This window comes from Tamandua tetradactyla, chromosome 6 (assembly GCF_023851605.1).
Source record: "Tamandua tetradactyla isolate mTamTet1 chromosome 6, mTamTet1.pri, whole genome shotgun sequence".
In the NCBI taxonomy this organism is placed as follows: Eukaryota; Metazoa; Chordata; class Mammalia; order Pilosa; family Myrmecophagidae; genus Tamandua; species Tamandua tetradactyla.
Window position 1 is genome coordinate 15,016,815 of NC_135332.1, and position 19,410 is coordinate 15,036,224.

General features: G+C 40.7%; 1 pseudogene; it reads right to left on the bottom strand.

Moving 5' to 3' along the window:
• Positions 1–6,640: 6,640 nt before the first annotated feature.
• LOC143685822 (large ribosomal subunit protein eL42-like) lies at positions 6,641–6,993 on the bottom strand (annotated as a pseudogene).
• Positions 6,994–19,410: the final 12,417 nt, after the last annotated feature.

The following is a 19,410-nucleotide window of genomic DNA, read 5'->3' on the forward strand; positions in this document are numbered from 1 at the left end:
CAACGTGGGTAATGGGACAAATTGGGATTACACGTGTCCCCCGACAGGCCACAGAGAGAAGACCCTGCGTCACTTTTGTGGTGTTCCTGCCAAAGACGCACAGCCTGAATCTCATCCTGCGAAAACACGGACCAGCAGCAAATGGAGGTGAGATAGGGTTAGGGTTAGGGCAGCGGCTCGGCTGAGAAAAGGGTCAATTCCCAGAAGTGGTGAGGCCTCAAGAAGAAAGCTATCTCTGTGAGGAACAGCAATAAACAGCACCCGGGGGCCAAATGAACCTTACCTGACTCAGTCTTCTATAGACAAGGGTGGGCCAACCCACCCACCCAAATGCACTCTTTACCACCAGGCGTCTCCCTGGAAAGAAGGGAAGGGAGGAGAAAAAGCCCTGAACCAGGAAAGTGGGGTGGGGGTGGGGGTAGGTTAAGCTAATCCATAAAAAGCAAATTGCCCCGCATTACTGGGATCTCTGTCCTCTCTCACCTGTCTTCGCGAGAACACCTGCATGTCCTCTCACATGTGTTTTCAATAAATTTTCAGCCTGCTTACTCTGTGCTGTGCTGTGCCCTTAAATTCTTTCTCACAGAATGGCCAAGAACTTAGGAAGCTGAATCCGGCAACAGAGGCACAAATTATGAAAATTTGAGGGAAAACTAAAGCTTTGTTCCAGATGGAAGGACAGCTAAAGGTAAGTATGATTACCTTACCAGGAGTAGGTAAGAGGAAGGAGGAGAGGTTGGATCCAGAAGTAAGTGTGATGGTCAGGTTCATATGTCAACTTAGCCAGGTGATGGTGTTCAGTTGGCTGGTCAAGCAAGCATTGGCCTAACTGTGAGGACATTTTGTGGACTTAAATCATCAGTAAGTTGATTGCATCTATGGCTGATTATGTCTGTATCAATTAAGGAGAGTCTTTTCAGCAATGAGAGAAGTTTAATCCAACCAGATGAAGTCTTTAAAAGGAGAAATGATGACTTTTAAAGTCAGAAGTAACTTTAATGATGACTTCAGCAGTCAGAAGAGAGAACTTTCATCTGTACTTCAGCCAGCCAGCTTCTCCTGGGGAATCACCCAGAATCTTCCTCACAGTGGCCAGCTTGCTGCGTGCCCTGTAGAATTTGGACTTGTGCATCCCCATCATTGCATGAGACACTTATATAAAATCTTATGTTATATCTCCTATTGGTTCTATTCCCTAGAGAGTCCTGACCAATACAGTAATATTATTTAATTTCTTATTTTTACTCATCCATATTTCCCAATTTTATACACAAACATATATATCTGTGACATTAAGAAAGTGGGGATCATTTGTGGTGGTTTTATTAAGAGTGAATGGGAGGTTGGGGTGCAAGGGTAGTTCAGTGGTAGTATTCTTACCTGCCATGTGCACTTCCCCCCAAAAAAGAAAACAAACAGATTCAACAAATGGTGCTGCAATAACCTGATATTCACATGGAAAAAGAATGAAATGTGACCCCCGCCATACAACATGCCAAAAAAGGAAAGAAAAGAAAGAGAGAGAGAGTGAATGGGAGGAAGTGAAACAAAGGGGCACAAAGGACAGAGCCCCGGGAGCTTGCTGCAGCACAGCTCAGGAGGTGGAAGAAGGAAGGTGGGGGCATGGATTGTCAGCAGTGAGCAATGATGGTGACACTGGCTGCTTTGTGCTCAGAGTTATGGGACAGCGTCTGTGAGCCTCCTGGGATGGGGAAGCCCAAATGGAGATTGGTCCCTCTGCCCAGGAGGGGGTGAGTAGAAAAAGAAACAAAAGGGGAGGCCTGGATCCCCCCTCCTTGGTGGCCCCACCATGGAAGGTGAACACAGCTCTTACTACTGAGGAAGTGCCACTTGGATTCTTGTTCGCTACATGAAGAAATCACTCTGAGTCTGTCTTCTCCTTATCCTCAGAATGGGATTCTGTCTTCGCTGGGATAGAGGACCAAGGTGAGGTTAGGAAGGTCCCTGCCTCCTATTCTTGAGGCTGTCCTTGCTATGTTCCTCAACTTGCATTAATGATTAACAATATTATGAGTAAAAGGGTCAATAGCAGAGAGCTAAAGAGCTTTAATAACACGTCAGACTGATAAAGGAAACATGGACAGTTTAGGAGAGGAGTTGGACAATTGTATGTATTCTTTTTCCATTGAGACCAGACTCCCCTGGGCTTAGCCCAGAGAAGAGGAGGGAGCGCCATGTGTCTGGTGACTCAGGCTGTGACGGGCTTGCACCCTCATGGAACCTCCTGTCGAGGGAAAGAGGCTGGAATTGCCCTGGAGGAGACTGAGCTGAGAACCAGAGGCCAGAGTGTGGAGGAGAGGAGGGAAGGACAAGTTCCCAAGTATATAGCTCTTGGGGATAACCTCATTCTGGGCAACAGAAACAAGAGCAGTGAGCCTGGAGATTTAGGGAAGAGTTATATGAAGCTGAACACAGCACATGCACCCCAGGACAGAGGGGACACCCCAATGTTCTCAGGCCCAGGCCCCTGAAGAATAGCAGAGATGGAATGCCTCCTTGGAAGTATGTCTCCTTCGGAATTAGTCATTCCTCACTTCCAGCCTTCGAGAGGGAACCATGTGAGCTTTCAATCCAGTAGGACGTGGTCTATCAAAAACCCAGTGCACTACGGTCAATTCGTATGCTGATGAATTTAATCAAAATTTGAAATTCATTTTTGATATATCTGAAAACAATCTGAGGCAAGAATGTATGTCAGATGGGAAATTAGACTGATCTTTTATGCCACTATAAACTTTGAGGCCACCAGTTATGAGTCACAAATAAAATATGTAACAATGCATAAGTGAAATAAAATAAACTGTACTTATCTAAAGTCCACAATTTGAAAAGTTGCTCTTATTGTTTTTATTGTTTATCTCAAATTTTGCATACAGTGTAATTTGCTTCATCCTGGTGAACAGTTCTATGGTTTTTTAATGCAATTTTATTGAGATACACTCGCATACCATACAATCATCTAAAGGATACAATCAATGGTTCACGGTATCATCATACAGTTGTGCATTCATCACAATCAATTTTTGAACACTTTCATTACTCCATAAACAATAAAAATAGAAGTAAAAAAGAACACCCCCAACTTCCCATATCTCCTATCCCCCACTATTATTTATTTATTTTTTGTCTTTATTTCCTTACTCATCTGTCCATACACTGGATATAGGGAATGCCAAATACAAGCTTTTCACAATCACACGGTCACACTATAAAAGCTATACAGTTAGGGCAGTGCGATGATGGCTCAGTGGCAGAATTCTCACCTGCCATGCCAGAGACCTGGGTTTGATTCCCAGTGCCTGCTCATGCAGGGAGAAAAAAAAAATACAGTCGTCTTCAAAAATCAGGACTATTTGTCTCAATGGTTTCCAGCATTTCCAGCTACTTCAATACACCAAAAAAAATTGAAAAGGGATATCTATATAATGCGTAAAAATAACCTCCAGAATGGCCTCTTGATTCTAATTGAGTCAAGGTCTAAACCTTTTGGTTTAGAAGGCTCTCTCAATCCCACAATGCCAGGGCCAGGCTCATCCCCAGGAGTCATGTCCCATGTTGCCAGGGAGATTTACACCTCTGGGAGTCATGTCCCATGTAAGGGGGAGGGCGGTGAGTTTAACTGTGGAGCTGGCTTAGAGGGAGAGGCCTATATGAGCAACAAAAGAGGTTCTCTGGGGGTGGCTCTTAGGTATAATTATAAGTAGTCTTAGTTTCTCCTTTGCAGTAATAACTTCACAAGATCAAACCCCAAAATCTAAGGCTTGGCCTAATAAATTGGTAGTCCCCAATGCTTTCAAGAATATCAGGTCTTCCCCAGGTGGGGAAGTTTAATATTAGCTACTCTTTTTTCCAGTTCCTCAAGGGGACCTTGTGCATACTTTTTTATCTTCTGTTTAGATTACTCTGGGATATATTGGGACATCACCCTAACCTGTACAAACCAACAAGATCTCACTCCCTATTAAAGGCTCCATGTAATTAAGGTGTTTGAATAAACTGACCATTCAAGTTAAATTAGATAGTGTGCTGCAGATAATATAAATTTTTCACTAAATAAACATCTCTTCCTTTGGTCTCACACAGAAGTTGAAGTTTTAAAATTCAGTCAATATCCACCCCTCTCAACATGAAAAGAGTCAGAATGGACATTGCTAAAGATTCCTATAGATTGGGAGAAGGATCAAAGGAGAAGGTGGAGTTATAACAGAGAAAATAGGATTTAACAAACAAGTATGACTGCTGAATCATTATATTAATATTCCTTCAAACCTCCAGGGTTTTGAAACAGCTAGAAGGAAAAATCTGAAATAGTGGAATGATAACCTATAACAAACTCTGAAATCTGTTCTGTAACTACTTGTTGAAATGTACTTTGAAATTATTGCTCTTGCTTTCTTTTCTTTGTATATATGACATACTTCAAAATAAAAATGCTTTTAAAAAGAAGAAATAAATAAGCTTAACAACTATATGTCTATTAATGAAACGAATTTGTGGTTAAAGTCCTTACTGTGAAGAAAATTCTAGGCCCAAATGACTTCACTAGTGAATTATACCAAACATTTAAGGAAGAAATAACACCCATTCTACACAAAATCTTCCAGAGCATTAAAGAGAGGAGAATATTTTCCAATTCATTCTATGAGGCGAGAATTACTCCTGTATCAAAACCAGACAAAGATGTTATAGAAAATAAAAATACTGAAAAAAATTACAGTCAATATCTTCCTTTACCATGTAGTCTGATTTACCTTAGTCCTAACCAGATCAGCTTTATTCATATCTTTAATTGGAGTCTATCTTTAATTGAAGTCTGATCTCTTCTTCAGCTTTTTAAACGGTTATTGTATGGGGTAATGCTGGCTTTCACAGCTGCAGAACTCTAGCTCTGAGTTGCAAATGTCACACAGATACCCAAAGTCCCAGGAAACAACCAGGTTATACACAGAGTTCAGCATCTCAGAATTTAGAAATAATCGTAACAACTCAGAAATAGACGTGACTGCTGTAAGAACTGACCATCTAGGACACTTTGCAATAAGCCTTCCCTTAATAACCTATGCTCTTGAATTCAATGCTCACAGTTTGCACATTGTAATTAGTCCATATTAGCGAGGCATTAAAATATCTGTCTTTTCATTCCTGGCTTATTTCACTCAACATACTGACCTCAGGTATGCCAAATTGCGTGTATCACAACTTCATTCCTTCTTGCCATTCAATATTACATTGTATGTATACACCACAGTTTGCCCTTCCGTCCATCAGTTGATTTACCCTTAGGCCACCTCCATCCATTGCAAATTGTGAATACTGCCACCACAAATGCCAGTGTGCAAATGACCATTCATGTCTCTGCTTTCAATTCTTCCAAGTGTATACCTAACAATGGGGTTGCAGGATCATACGGCAACTTATACTTAGCCTCCTGTGGAATCCCCACACTGCCCTCCAGAGGGGCTGCCCCATTCTACTTCCTTACCAGCAGTGAATAAGTACATCTCTCTTTCCACATTTTCTCTGCACTTGCGTCTCTCTGTTTATTTTTAAATAGTTTTATTCACACACCATACAGTCCGTCTTAAGTAAACAGTCAACGGTTCCTGGTATAATCATATTCACATGCATTCACCCTCACAATCTATATGAGGACATTTCCATTTCTTCAGAAAAAAAAAGAGGAAAAAATGAACAAAAAAAAATCTTTAAATAATAATGAAAAATTAATTGAAGAAGAGAAACACCACCACCACCAAGAATCCCATACCCTTCCCTTCCATCCCCCTCTTATTGACATGTGCTTTGGTATGTTGCCTTTGTTACACTTAATGGAAGCGTATTGCAACGTTACTATTAACTGCAGACCCTAGTTTGCATTGACTGTATTTTTTCCATATACCATCCCATTTTCAATACCTTGTGCTATTGACATTCCTTTGTTCTCCCTCACGTAAAAACATTCTTAAATTTGTACATTAAATCATCATTGTTGTCCACTTCAGGTTTCACTAAGTTATACAGTGCAGGTGGTTGTCTCCAGTCTTTCCTTCTGCTCTTCCACCAAGGGAGCCTTCCTCTTTCAACCATACTCACACTCAGCTTTGTTCAGTGGACTTACAATATTGTGCTACCATCAGATTGTATTGTGCTATCCATTTCTAGATCTTCACAACCAATGCTGTTGAATATTCTTTACTCCTTTAGCATCAAATACCCACTCTCTACCCACTTTCTAGCTCCTGATAAACTGTATTCTCAACTTTAGCACACAAAGTTCACTTATTAATGTTGGCTCATATTAGTGAGACCATACAGTACTGTCTTTTTGTTTCGGGTTAATTTCTCTCAACATAATGGCCTCAAGTTTCATCCACATTGTTGTATGTGTCATGACTTTATTCTGATATATCTCTTCTTCTCTCTCTGTTTTTACATTTGCTCATAGACTTCATTTCTACACTCTTCTCCAGACTTCTCTCTCTTGTCTTTTCATATCTGCCTGTAGTGCTCCCTTTAGTACTTCTTGTAGAGCAGGTCTCTTGGTCACAAACTCTTTCAGTGACAGTTTGTCTGAAAATATTTAAAATTCTTCCTCATTTTTTTTTTGAAGTAACCATAACCTCAAGATTTTATTGCCATAACAAAAGACAAATCTTAGAATTGGATCACTTGGCCCTTTCTCTTCTAGTATCCTCCCATTCAAACTTTTTGCCTCTCTTAATAGCCAACATTCTCTTAGATCTGCAGTTGGGCTCAACACATTCATGCCTCAAAACAATCTACTTTGTAGATTTAGCCTTCTTCCAGAAAATCAACTTGGTCTGCCCACCATAGCCACTCTACTTCCTGTTGTAACACAGCTTTCCCTGGGCATAGAGAATCCTTCCCCTTCTTGTACTGTGTCATTTTGTGGGGTTGGTGCTTGCCGTACTTCTTACAGAAGGTACAGCAGGTTTTAAGAACATTCACCATGTCTTAATGACTTGGGAATCAAACCCAAGTCTCTGGCATGGCAGGCGACAATTGTGCCACTGAGCCACTGTTGCACTACCTTAGAGTACTTTTTAAAAAGATAAAAAGAGAGAGAGAAAAAAGTAATAAAATCACTTTTCAGAGCCAACCTCCCCAGCCCTAAGGTTTGCCAGTCAAGAGCCAGAGTTGGTACCCAGCCCTCTGTGCCCTTTTTCTTGGGGCACAGCCCTTATCCAGTATTCTGAGCTGGGCCAACTCCAGAAGTCTCCATTTCTGTTGTTGTTGATTTGATTTTTCCTTCATCAGCCCCATCTCTTCTCTGCTGAAAATGATCTAAGGGTTACTTTCCTGTTTTCTCTGGGTTTCTCTATGCTTGGAAATTTTATTCAGCAGTCCAAATTTGTTAATTCAAACCACAATTGGAGCTTGGTTGAGCCACCTTCCCTTGGTCCTAGTATAGATGGTTTCTGTTTCCCACCAGAGAGAGACTCCAAATCAGCCTGCCATGCCAGTGGGGGAGGGGCACCAGCCTCCACAACCTAGAAGCTTTACTAACAATTCTGTGCAGTGATCTTGTCCTTCCACTTATTTCAGACTGGTGTTTGATGTGTGTCCCGTCGTAGATGTCCCCTAAACAGTTGTTTCAGACAGTTCCTGGCTATTTACAAGCTGCTGTAGAGGACAAACTAAATTCCACACCTCCCTATGCTGCCATCTTCTCTATAAGTTTTAATACATGCATCAATTCAAGTAACCACCAGCACACAAACTTATAAAGCACCTCCTCAAAACAGATCTTTAACTAGGAATTCAATTTCTTTAGTAGAAGGTAGTCAAGCTGGTTAGATGCAGATTTCAAGTACTGACCTGGCTTCTGTGCACTGTGGTTCCAACATAAGTTCAGTTTTCAAAACCTTTGCATCCTGGGAGCCTGAGAAGGAGCAGAGCCCCGAGGTATGCATGCTTCCCACTGCCCTCTAGAAACCTGTGTGTGGTAGGGCTGTGGTCTTCCCTGAAGTTCTCTAAGCCTTGAGTATCCTCTTCAGGGTCAGATCCAGACAAACACAGTTTGGGGGTGAGCCTTGGGGTTGTAGGACCCCTTTCTAGAGCTTCCTAGCTCCTGGTATTCAGAAGCCCTTTTCTTGTTCCTTTGGTTACAAGCTGGGTCACCTTCCCAGACCAAGCAGAGGGAGAATAAAGAGAGAGAAATGCAATGATGTGCCCCTCAGTCTTTGGACATAGATCTTCTGGTCAGGGACAACTCCTCACACCCAGATTTCTAAGCCCACTGTGGTATTGTGGTTTCTGGATGGTGGCTTGCCTAGGGACTGGGCTGGGAAAGAAAAAAAATAAAAACCCAGAGTCTCCTTCCCCTCTTTTTCCCTTAGTTCCCCCTTTTTCTGATTGTCAGACAAGAAAAAGAGGTTCCTGCAAGTGTACAGTTTGGGGATGTGGAGAGTGAGTTCTAATTAAGGCAGAGGGACATAAGAGGAAACAAAACACAGAAACTCACCTGTGGATTAGTCATATTCAGTTTCGGTTTCTTTCTCCAGCCCTTCTGTTGCCATTCATCTTGCAGAGTTTTCAGAGAGATGCTTTCTGTACTCTGTCTTGGATTTCAGTTGCCTCCAGTGAGAGAGACAACATGGAATATATTTACTTCATTTTAGCTGCAGCTGGAAGCCTGCAGCATTGATTTGCCTGAGGAAATAGCTGAACACAGGCTCAATGGCCTTCAATATGGGGGTACGTCCACCATGGTCCAACCTTGCAATAAAATGTTATGCAGCAATTAAAAGAATTAAGTAAATACATGTGTAGGGAATATATATTATGGCTTTGAAAGGGTTCCATGGTAAATATTTTAGAACTTTTTATTGGAATACAAAATAGAAACAAAAAGGCACATGTATCAGAGTGTGCAGTTCAATTAATTTGAATATATGGTACCCACTCATTTAACCAGCACCCAGATCAAGAAACAAAAAATCACTCCTTCCCTCAAATGCCCTCTCTGGCTTCCTTTTGTTAGTACACACCATCACTTACATTAGTTTAAGTGAATCACAGCTTATGCTCTTTTGTTTCTGGCTTCAACTGATGGATGTTGTGTTTGAAAGATTCATCCTTATTGCTGTAATATAGTTGTAATTTGTTTCTTCTCATTATGACATAGTATTCCATCGTGTGAATATGCCAATTTATTTTATCCATTCTACTAGTTTGGATTTGTTTGATTTGGGGCTATTTTGAAAGGGATCACCATGAACATTTTGATTCATATGTTTTGGTGAACATGCATAAGCCTTCCTGAGCCCATTTGAAGGGATCCTCATTTTCTTTATCAGAAAGAACAATTGTAATGAAGATCAGGCACAGATCTAATTTTTTAATTTTATTTTATTTTACTTGTTTTTGCATGGGCAGGCACCAGGAATCAAACCTGGGTCTCTGGCATGGCAGGCAAGACTTCTGTCACTGAGCCACCATCACACAACCCCACACCTAATTTTAAGAGAAGCTAAACTTCAGAGGAGGTTAAATCCTTCACCTCAGCAAGTGTTTGAATACTGAGCCAGGGTCCTGGAGGGAAAAGTGGAACCCTGAGAAATGGGATGGGACATCTCCCAGTGCTTTGAGCACTGAGTCCCCCGGACCCTCTGGGCCTGCAGTGGTGGTCAGCTCCACCTTGTTAGGAGACAATGGTCCTCCCTTGCTGACATCTCAGAAGTCTCAAATGAAGCAGACTAACTGTTCCTGGGGACCTGCCTCAGAAATCTGTCCCCACCTCTGCTCCTGGCCTCCAGACCGAGAGCTGCTATAAAGTCCCAGCATCGCCCATCTGAGGATCTGAGGGAAGGGAACACGGTATATCCAAAGAGCTGCAGAACCTGGCTACTATGTACTGGCAGGACCCAGAAGTGTGCCTGGAAGTGGCCCTGAGAGTTCTGGACCAAGGGGGCATCTATAATGCTGAATTAGGAAGAGCTGGTCAAGAGTTTGTGCCACAGGACTGAATACACTTGTGGAGCCCGGACCCTGGTGTTGATGCGCAGTTGGCCTGGCTCTTGGAAGCCTGAAATGTTGAAGCCCCACATTCAAGGAAGTAAGGATGCTGGACCAGCCATGGTAGAATGAAGAGGATGAGATCAAGGAGCCCAAGGAATGTGTCATATTAAGATGAAATTATTATATTAGACCTGAAAACTCACCAGCAGACTATTTTCCTTGGGAGGTGCTGGGGGGCACAGAAACATTCCTTAAAGGGTACACTAGCCTCACTGAGAAGCTCAGAAGCAGGCAGACAGTAGATGTCAATTCCAGACCTGAGCTCCTAGAATGGATGGTGCTCCTAGACTTCCAGTCAGCAGAAGGAAGTTGGAAGCAGGTAACCGTGGAGGCAAGGTGAGCATAATTAATGAACCATGCAGCCAGTTCTAGATGGCACCCACCTGTGGGGATCTATGGAGATGACTAATAGCACAAGGCAATCCTAGAGGCAACAAAGGTGACCCAGTGGTCATTGCCTTGGTTTCTGGAAACATAATAGAAATGGACATATGCGAGGCCATAAATCAGAGAAGCCATAAATTCCTAGATAGGGCAAAAAAACAAACAAATCTACACTGAATGTGCATCTTAAGAGATATGTGCACATTCCTAAGCACAATAGCTATTTGTATAAAACCACTCCTGATACACATCAGTAACTTCAAGGAAACATATCTGCATGTTTTCTGCAAATTTCAACTTGCCTCTTCGCCTTCCTTTTTCTCACCCCATAGAGCCCCCTGTGACCTGCTGGTGTAATGGGACACTCCCCTGAGTGTCCTGCTGCTGCCCAGGACCAGCTTCCCAGTCTGTAAGTTCCCTAATAAATGGTTACTGTTTTCCTATATGGAGCAGCCTGCTTCATTAAGTGTTCATTAGACTTTCGTGGAAACTATTTTGTAGGTTCAAGGCCAGACGCGTGGTGAGCCAGCCAATAGACCAAAAACAAAACCAGCCAAGGGAAACAAGAATCTGCAGGGGAAATCCCTGGGTTGCCAACTTCCAATATGTGATAGGAGAGAGTCTGTTTGTTGAACAGTGTGTGAGTGTGAGGAGGCCTCCAAAATACCAGTGGGGTGTTCTTTGACCCAGAGGGAAGCCTGGGGTGGGGTGAGGGGCAAATGGAAGTCACAAGGAAAAGAAGGTATTACGGGTAGTGCGCGGCCCTTGTTATAGGCAGTTAGACAAGCTACAGATGGAATTAAGATTGCTGCCCAGCAAGCAAGGCCTGGATTTTCTGTGTGAGCCCAACACAATCACAAGAGTCCTTTTAAGGGAAAGAGATGCAGAGCAGTCAGTCTCAGGGTGATGTGATGTCATTGCTGGCTGTGAAGATGAAAGGGGCCACAAGCCAAGGAATGCTGCAGCCTCTGGAAGCTGGAAAAGTCAACAGACTGGATTCTCTCCTGGAGCCTCCAGAAGGAACCAATCCTGCTCACACCTTGATTTCAGCCCAGTGAGACCTATATTGGACGTCTGACCTCCAGAAGTGTATGATAATAAATTTGTGTTGCTAAGCCACAAAGTTTATGGTGCTTTCTCACAGCAGCAATAGGAAAGTAAACTCTAGCACAGTTGAGGTTGAACCCCTCTACTCCTCCTTTTGCCTCTTGGGGGCCAGGGAACACATAGGAGCAAGACCAGAGCTGCCTCTCCTGTAGCCCAGCTGAAGAATTTCATCCTGGTTTAGGTTTCATGTAGGAAACTCTTGAAGTGCTCAGAGGTCTAAACAAGGAGCAGGAAGCTCACTGGAGACTTCGTTGTTCCTCCCCGAAGTCAAGAAACATCAGAGAGGCCATACCAGGGCCAGCCTGGGTGCTACTAAAGAAGGAGACCCAGGGTCGGGGCAAGGGGACAGCTCTGCAGGGACCTAGCTCTGCTCACCTGGTCAGGGGTCTGGTGAAAATCGTCTCTTGGCTGCTATTGGTCCTATACCCTGGTACAAGTATATTCCGTCTAGTACATAAAGTCCTTCAAGTCAAGAATTACATTTTCCCCACTCATGATAGCACTTACTGACCTGATCATGTAATATGCTCATCAAAAATAATGTGACCGACATTAACAAAGTCATTACAAATCCATATTCTTGCACATACTGGGGTAACAAAGAGCAAAGTAATTAAAAAGCCAGATTCTTTGAAATCCAGGTAATTAAGGTTACAGAAAAATCTAAGGCATATTTCTTACCAAACTCAACTGACTCTTTAAACAGGATATATTTGAAGCACCAGCATTTCCCCATTTTTTATTATATTTTATATAAATGCCATCACTACCAGACACATTGCTCAGTTTATGCAACCTATCTAGTTAGGCTACTTTTTAAGAGCAATTTTAATACCACCTCTTAATTTATAAGTACAAGTTTTCCACTTTCCTGGGATCCACTTGATAACTGGGAACCTAGCTTTTCCAGTGTATAGATCTGAGATGGAAAAGGGGTATGCACATGTATATATCCCCTAGGTTGGTCCCGGTCACCTACTCCAATTGGCCCTTGATGGAGAGGGAACCATCTCCGACTTTGCCCTCCAGAGTAGAAGTACCCTGCCTAAAATTATATCACTCTGGGTATGAGGTAGGGAGGCATTTTGGGTGAGTTCAAAAGACTCCCGAGCTTGTCCTCGTTTCTCCAATAAGGAGGTGAAGGAAAAGGGAGTCCTAGAGCCACAGACTGCAGTGGAAAAGGATTCGGAAATGCAGAACCCACAGACTCTAGCATGAGGAGATAAGGCAGTGCAGACACAGCAGACTCCAGCAGAAGGGATAAGGAGAACAAGGACACTGAAAGCATCTGCACACAGGGACTTCAGCTGTCACTTTCCTGGTTGGGAGCCTCTGGCATTCCCCAACTTGGGACCCAGAAGTCTCTGCCTCCACTTTCCCAGCCTGGACTCAGTAGCTGCTGTCAGGAGCACAGGCACTCTCCAGCTTGAGGCATAGGAACCCGAGCCACTGTCTTTTCAGCCTGGAGTCCAGAAACCACAACCAGCACTGTCTTCACCTGAGGGCAGAAGTCCTTCTCTATCTCCTCTCAAGGCAAAAGCTCAGGAGCTCTGGAGAAGAGGCTAGGGGCTTGGCTGGTGGGTAAAATGCCACGCCCAAAACATTTTCTATGCAGCTTTTCATTCTGAGCTCGAGCCATAAAACACTGCACATATGAAATTTCATCCCATTTGTTCATTCTTGTACAAAACCAATCTAGCTGCAAAATAACATTATTTTCTAGTGATTCTTGACTTGCCACTTTTGACCATCCTCTAATTCATACTGAGGCCAAATTACCTCACATAAACGTTTCATGCTTTTCATTGTCATGGACACATACTCGAATTGTTCCCAATGCTTAAGAATGCAATTTAAATAATCATCCTTCCCATTTTCCTTAGATTTTTCACTCACGTTGTTACCAGACAAAGGCTGTGGATTCTTTTGCCTGATGCACTCAATAACCAATTCCTCAGACACTGGGGTTTCAAAGAGAAAAAGAGTTTATTACTAGGCACGTAGTAGGAGAGCAGGTGGCCTAGCAGCCCAAAATCTGGCTCCCTGAGTTTAGGGGGTTCAAGGTTTTTAAGAATTTTAGCAAGAGGAGATGAGGTCATTTGGGATAGCAAGCTCAAATCAGAAAAGAAGACATTATCTTTTCAATAGGAGAACATAAGTTGAAAGGAAGAGGGGCAGAGTCATCACTTCAATACTAAAGGTGGAAGCCGAAAGGAAGGGAGACAACTTGTCTTTCAATAGCAGAGTCTATTGAAATGTCAGAGGCTGAAACTAGTTAGTGGCTGACTTCAAATTCTTCAGTAGCATTAGGGCCTTTACCCTACAAGAAAATGACCAGATAAAGGGAGCTACAGTTCTTAGTCACAAAGGCACAAGATAAGGGCTTTTACAATCATTTCAGAAACTATAGTTTGGGGATTTCAGGTATTCCCCTCTGTCTACTCCAATATTCCAGAAAGCAAAAAGGAATATGATTAAGTAATCAAAATTATCCCTTAAATCCTAATTTTTCGGTTATAATGTTGTTTCCCATTTTTTAAAATACTCCCTAAACTTTTGAGACAAATTAAGACAAGACGCAAACCAAGAACCAAAAACCAAAAACCGAATCCAAATCCTAGGCAACAAGTTTCAATGACGTTTCCTTACAGCACAGGCTACTCGCTTCCCAAATCAAACAAGTTCTCAAATGCAGTATCCCCTTACAGCATTGGCAGGAATTAATGTGCCTCTGAATATCCAAACCAAATAGGGCCCATACACACATGCATTCATCCGCAGTTACACATCAGATCTGTTTTCCTCTGCAACCAGCTGTTGTTGAGATCTGTGCTGGTTTGAAGCTGTTCTGCACCCCAGAAACTGCCATGTTCTCTTTTTTATTATTATTATTAATTTTTTATTAATTAAAAAAATTAACTAACACAACATTTAGAAATCATTCCATTCTACATATGCAATCAGTAATTCTTAATATCATCACATAGATGCATATTCATCATTTCTTAGTACATTTGCATCGATTTAGAAAAAAAATAGCAAGACAACAGAAAAAGAAATAAAATGATAATATAGAGAAAAAAATAAAAATAAAAAATACAAAAAATATATATAAAAAACAGAACAAACAAACAAACAAAAAAAACTATACCTCAGATGCAGCTTCATTCAGTGTTTTAACATAATTACATTGCAATTAGGTAGTATTGTGCTGTCCATTTTTGAGTTTTTGTATCTACTCCTGTTGCACAGTCTGTATCCCTTCAGCTCCGATTACCCATTATCTTACCCTATTTCTAACTCCTGATGGTCTCTGTTACCAATGACATATTCCAAGTTTATTCTCGAATGTCGGTTCACATCAGTGGGACCATACAGTATTTGTCCTTTAGTTTTTGGCTAGTCTCACTCAGCATAATGTTCTCTAGGTCCATCCATGTTATTACATGCTTCATAAGTTTATTCTGTCTTAAAGCTGCATAATATTCCATCGTATATATATACCACATGTTTGTTTAGCCACTCGTCTGTTGATGGACATTTTGGCTGTTTCCATCTCTTTGCAATTGTAAATAATGCTGCTATAAACATTGGTGTGCAAATGTCCGTTTATGTCTTTGCCCTTAAGTCCTCTAAGTAGATACCTAGCAATGGTATTGCTGGGTCGTATGGCAATTTTATATTCAGTTTTTTGAGGAACCGCCAAACTGCCTTCCACAGTGGTTGCACCATTTGACATTCCCACCAACAGTGGATAAGTGTGCCTCTTTCACCGCATCCTCTCCAGCACTTGTCATTTTCTGTTTTGTTGATAATGGCCATTCTGGTGGGTGTGAGATGATATCTCATTGTGGTTTTGATTTGCATTTCTCTAATGGCCAGGGACATTGAGCATCTCTTCATGTGCCTTTTGACCATTTGTATTTCCTATTCTGAGAGGTGTCTGTTCAAGTCTTTTTCCCATTTTGTAATTGGGTTGGCTGTCTTTTCGTTGTTGAGTTGAACAATCTCTTTATAAATTCTGGATACTAGACCTTTATCTGATATGTTGTTTCCAAATATTGTCTCCCATTGTGTAGGCTGTCTTTCTACTTTCTTGATGAAGTTCTTTGATGCACAGAAGTGTTTAATTTTGAGGAGCTCCCATTTATTTCTTTCTTTCTTCAGTGCTCTTGCTTTAGGTTTAAGGTCCATAAAACCGCCTCCAATTGTAAGATTCATAAGATATCTCCCTACATTTTCCTCTACCTGTTTTATGGTCTTAGACCTAATGTTTAGATCTTTGATCCATTTTGAGTTAACTTTTGTATAGGGTGTGAGATACGGGTCCTCTTTTATTCTTTTGCATATGGATAACCAGTTCTCTAGGCACCATTTATTGAAGAGACTGTTCTGTCCCAGGTGAGTTGGCTTGATTGCCTTATCAAAGATAAAATGTCCATAGATGAGAGGGTCTATATCTGAGCACTCTATTCGATTCCATTGGTTGATATATCTATCTTTATGCCAATACCATGCTGTTTTGACCGCTGTGACTTCATAATATGCCTTAAAGTCCGGCAGCGTGAGACCTCCAGCTTCGTTTTTTTCCCTCAAGATACTTTTAGCAATTCGGGGCACTCTGCCCTTCCAGATAAATTTGCTTATTGGTTTTTCTATTTCTGAAAAATAAGTTGTTGGGATTTTGATTGGTATTGCATTGAGTCTGTAAATCAATTTAGGTAGGATTGACATCTTAACTATATTTAGTCTTCCAATCCATGAACACGGTATGCCCTTCCATCTATTTAGGTCTTCTGTGATTTCTTTTACAGTTTTTTGTAGTTTTCTTTGTATAGGTCTTTTGTCTCTTTAGTTAAATTTATTCCTAAGTATTTTATTATTTTAGTTGCAATTGTAAATGGAATTCGTTTCTTGATTTCCCCCTCAGCTTGTTCATTGTTAGTGTATAGAAACACTACAGATTTTTGAATGTTGATCTTGTAACCTGCTACTTTGCTGTACTCATTTATTAACTCTAGTAGTTTTGCTGTGGATTTTTCAGGGTTTTTGATGTATAGTATCATATCATCTGCAACAGTGATAGTTTTACTTCTTCCTTTCCAATTTTGATGCCTTGTATTTCTTTTTCTTGTCTAATTGCTCTGGCTAGAACCTCCAACACAATGTTGAATAACAGTGGTGATAATGGACATCCTTGTCTTGTTCCTGATCTTAGGGGGAAAGTTTTCAATTTTTCCCCATTGAGGATGATATTAGCTGTGGGTTTTTCATATATTCCCTCTATCATTTTAAGGAAGTTCCCTTGTATTCCTATCCTTTGAAGTGTTTTCAACAGGAAAGGATGTTGAATCTTGTCAAATGCCTTCTCTGCATCAATTGAGATGATCATGTGATTTTTCTGCTTTGATTTGTTGATATGGTGTATTACATTAATTGATTTTCTTATGTTGAACCATCCTTGCATACCTGGGATGAATCCTACTTGGTCATGATGTATAACTCTTTTAATGTGTTGCTGGATTCTATTTGCTAGAATTTTGTTGAGGATTTTTGCATCTATATTCATTAGAGAGATTGGTCTGTAGTTTTCTTTTTTTGTAATATCTTTGCCTGGTTTTGGTATGAGGGTGATGTTGGCTTCATAGAATGAATTAGGTAGTTTTCCCTCCACTTCGATTTTTTTGAAGAGTTTGAGCAGAGTTGGTACTAATTCTTTCTGGAATTCTTGGTAGAATTCACATGTGAAGCCATCTGGTCCTGGACTTTTCTTTTTGGGAAGCTTTTGAATGACTGATTCAATTTCTTTACTTGTGATTGGTTTGTTGAGGTCATCTATCTCTTCTTGAGTCAAAGTTGGCTGTTAATGCCTTTCTAGGAACATGTCCATTTCATCTACATTGTTGTATTTATTAGTGTAAAGTTGTTCATAGTATCCTGTTATTACCTCCTTTATTTCTGTGAGGTCAGTGGTTATGTCTCCTCTTCCATTTCTGATCTTATTTATTTGTGTCCTCTCTCTTCTTCTTTTTGTCAATCTTACTAAGGGCCCATCAATCTTGTTGATTTTCTCATAGAACCAACTTCTGGTCTAATTGATTTTCTCTATTGTTTTCATGTTCTCAATTTCATTTATTTCTGCTCTAATCTTTGTTATTTCTTTCCTTTTGCTTGCTTTGGGGTTAGTTTGCTGTTCTTTCTCCAGTTCTTCCAAGTGGACTGTTAATTCCTGAATTTTTGCCTTTTCTTCTTTTCTGATATAGGCATTTAGGGCAATAAATTTCCCTTTAGCGCTGCCTTTGCTGCATCCCATAGGTTTTGATCTGTTGTGTTTTCATTTTCATTCGCCTCGAGATATTTACTGATTTCTCTTGTAATTTCTTCCTTGACCCACTTGTTGTTTAAGAGTGTGTTGTTGAGCCTCCACGTATTTGTGAATTTTCTGGTGCTCTGCCTATTATTGATTTCCAACTTCATTCCTTTATGATCTGAGAAAGTGTTGTGTATGATTTCAATCTTTTTAAATTTGTTGAGACTTGCTTTGTGACCCAGCATATGGTCTATCTTTGAGAATGATCCATGAGCACTTGAAAAAAAGGTGTATCCTGCTGTTGTGGGGTGTAATGTCCTATAAATGTCTGTTAAGTCTAGCTCATTTATTGTAATATTCAAATTCTCTGTTTCTTTATTGATCCTCTGTCTAGATGTTCTGTCCATTGATGAGAGTGGCGAATTGAAATCTCCAACTATTATGGTAGATGTGCCTATTTCCCTTTTCAGTGATTGCAGTGTATTCCTCACGTATTTTGGGGCATTCTGATTCGGTGTGTAAATATTTATGATTGTTATGTCTTCTTGTTTAATTGTTCCTTTTATTAGTAGATAGTATCCTTCTTTGTCTCTTTTAACTGTTTTACATTTGAAATCTAATTTGTTGGATATTAGTATAGCTACTCCTGCAGTTTTCTGGTTGTTATTTGCATGAAATATCTTTTCCCAACCTTTCACTTTCAACCTATGTTTATCTTTGGGTCTAAGATGTGTTTCCTGTAGACAGCATATAGAAGGATCCTGTTTTTTAATCCATTCTGCCAGTCTATGTCTTTTGATTGGGGAGTTCAATCCATTAAAATTTAGTGTTATTACTGTTTGGGTAATACTTTCCTCTACCATTTTGCCTTTTGTATTATATATATCATATCTGATTTTCCTTCTTTCTACACTCTTCTCCATACCTCTCTCTTCTGTCTTTTCATATCTGACTTTAGTGCTCCCTTTAGTATTTCTTGCAGAGCTGATCTCTTGGTCACAAATTCTCTCAGTGACTTTTTGTCTGAAAATGTTTTAATTTCTCTCTCATTTTTGAAGGACAATTTTGCTGGATATAGAAGTCTTGGTTGGCAGTTTTTCTCTTTTAGTAATTTAAATATATCATTCTACTGTCTTCTAGCTTCCATGATTTCTGCTGAGAAATCTACACATAGTCTTATTGGGTTTCCCTTGTATGTGATGGATTGCTTTTCTCTTGCTGCTTTCAAGATCCTCTCTTTCTCTTTGACCTCTGACATTCTAACTAGTAAGTGTCTTGGAGAACACCTATTTGGATCTATTCTCTTTGGGGTGCACTTCACTTCTTGGACCTGTAATTTTAGGTCTTTCATAAGAGTTGGGAAATTTTCAGTGATAATTAATTCCATTAGTTTTCCTCCTCCTTTTCTCTTCTCTTCTCCTTCTGGGACACCCACAACACGTATATTTGTGCACTTCATATTATCATTCAATTCCCTGAGCCCCTGCTCAAATTTTTCCATTCTTTTCCCTACAGTTTCTGTTTCTTTTTGGATTTCAGATGTTCCA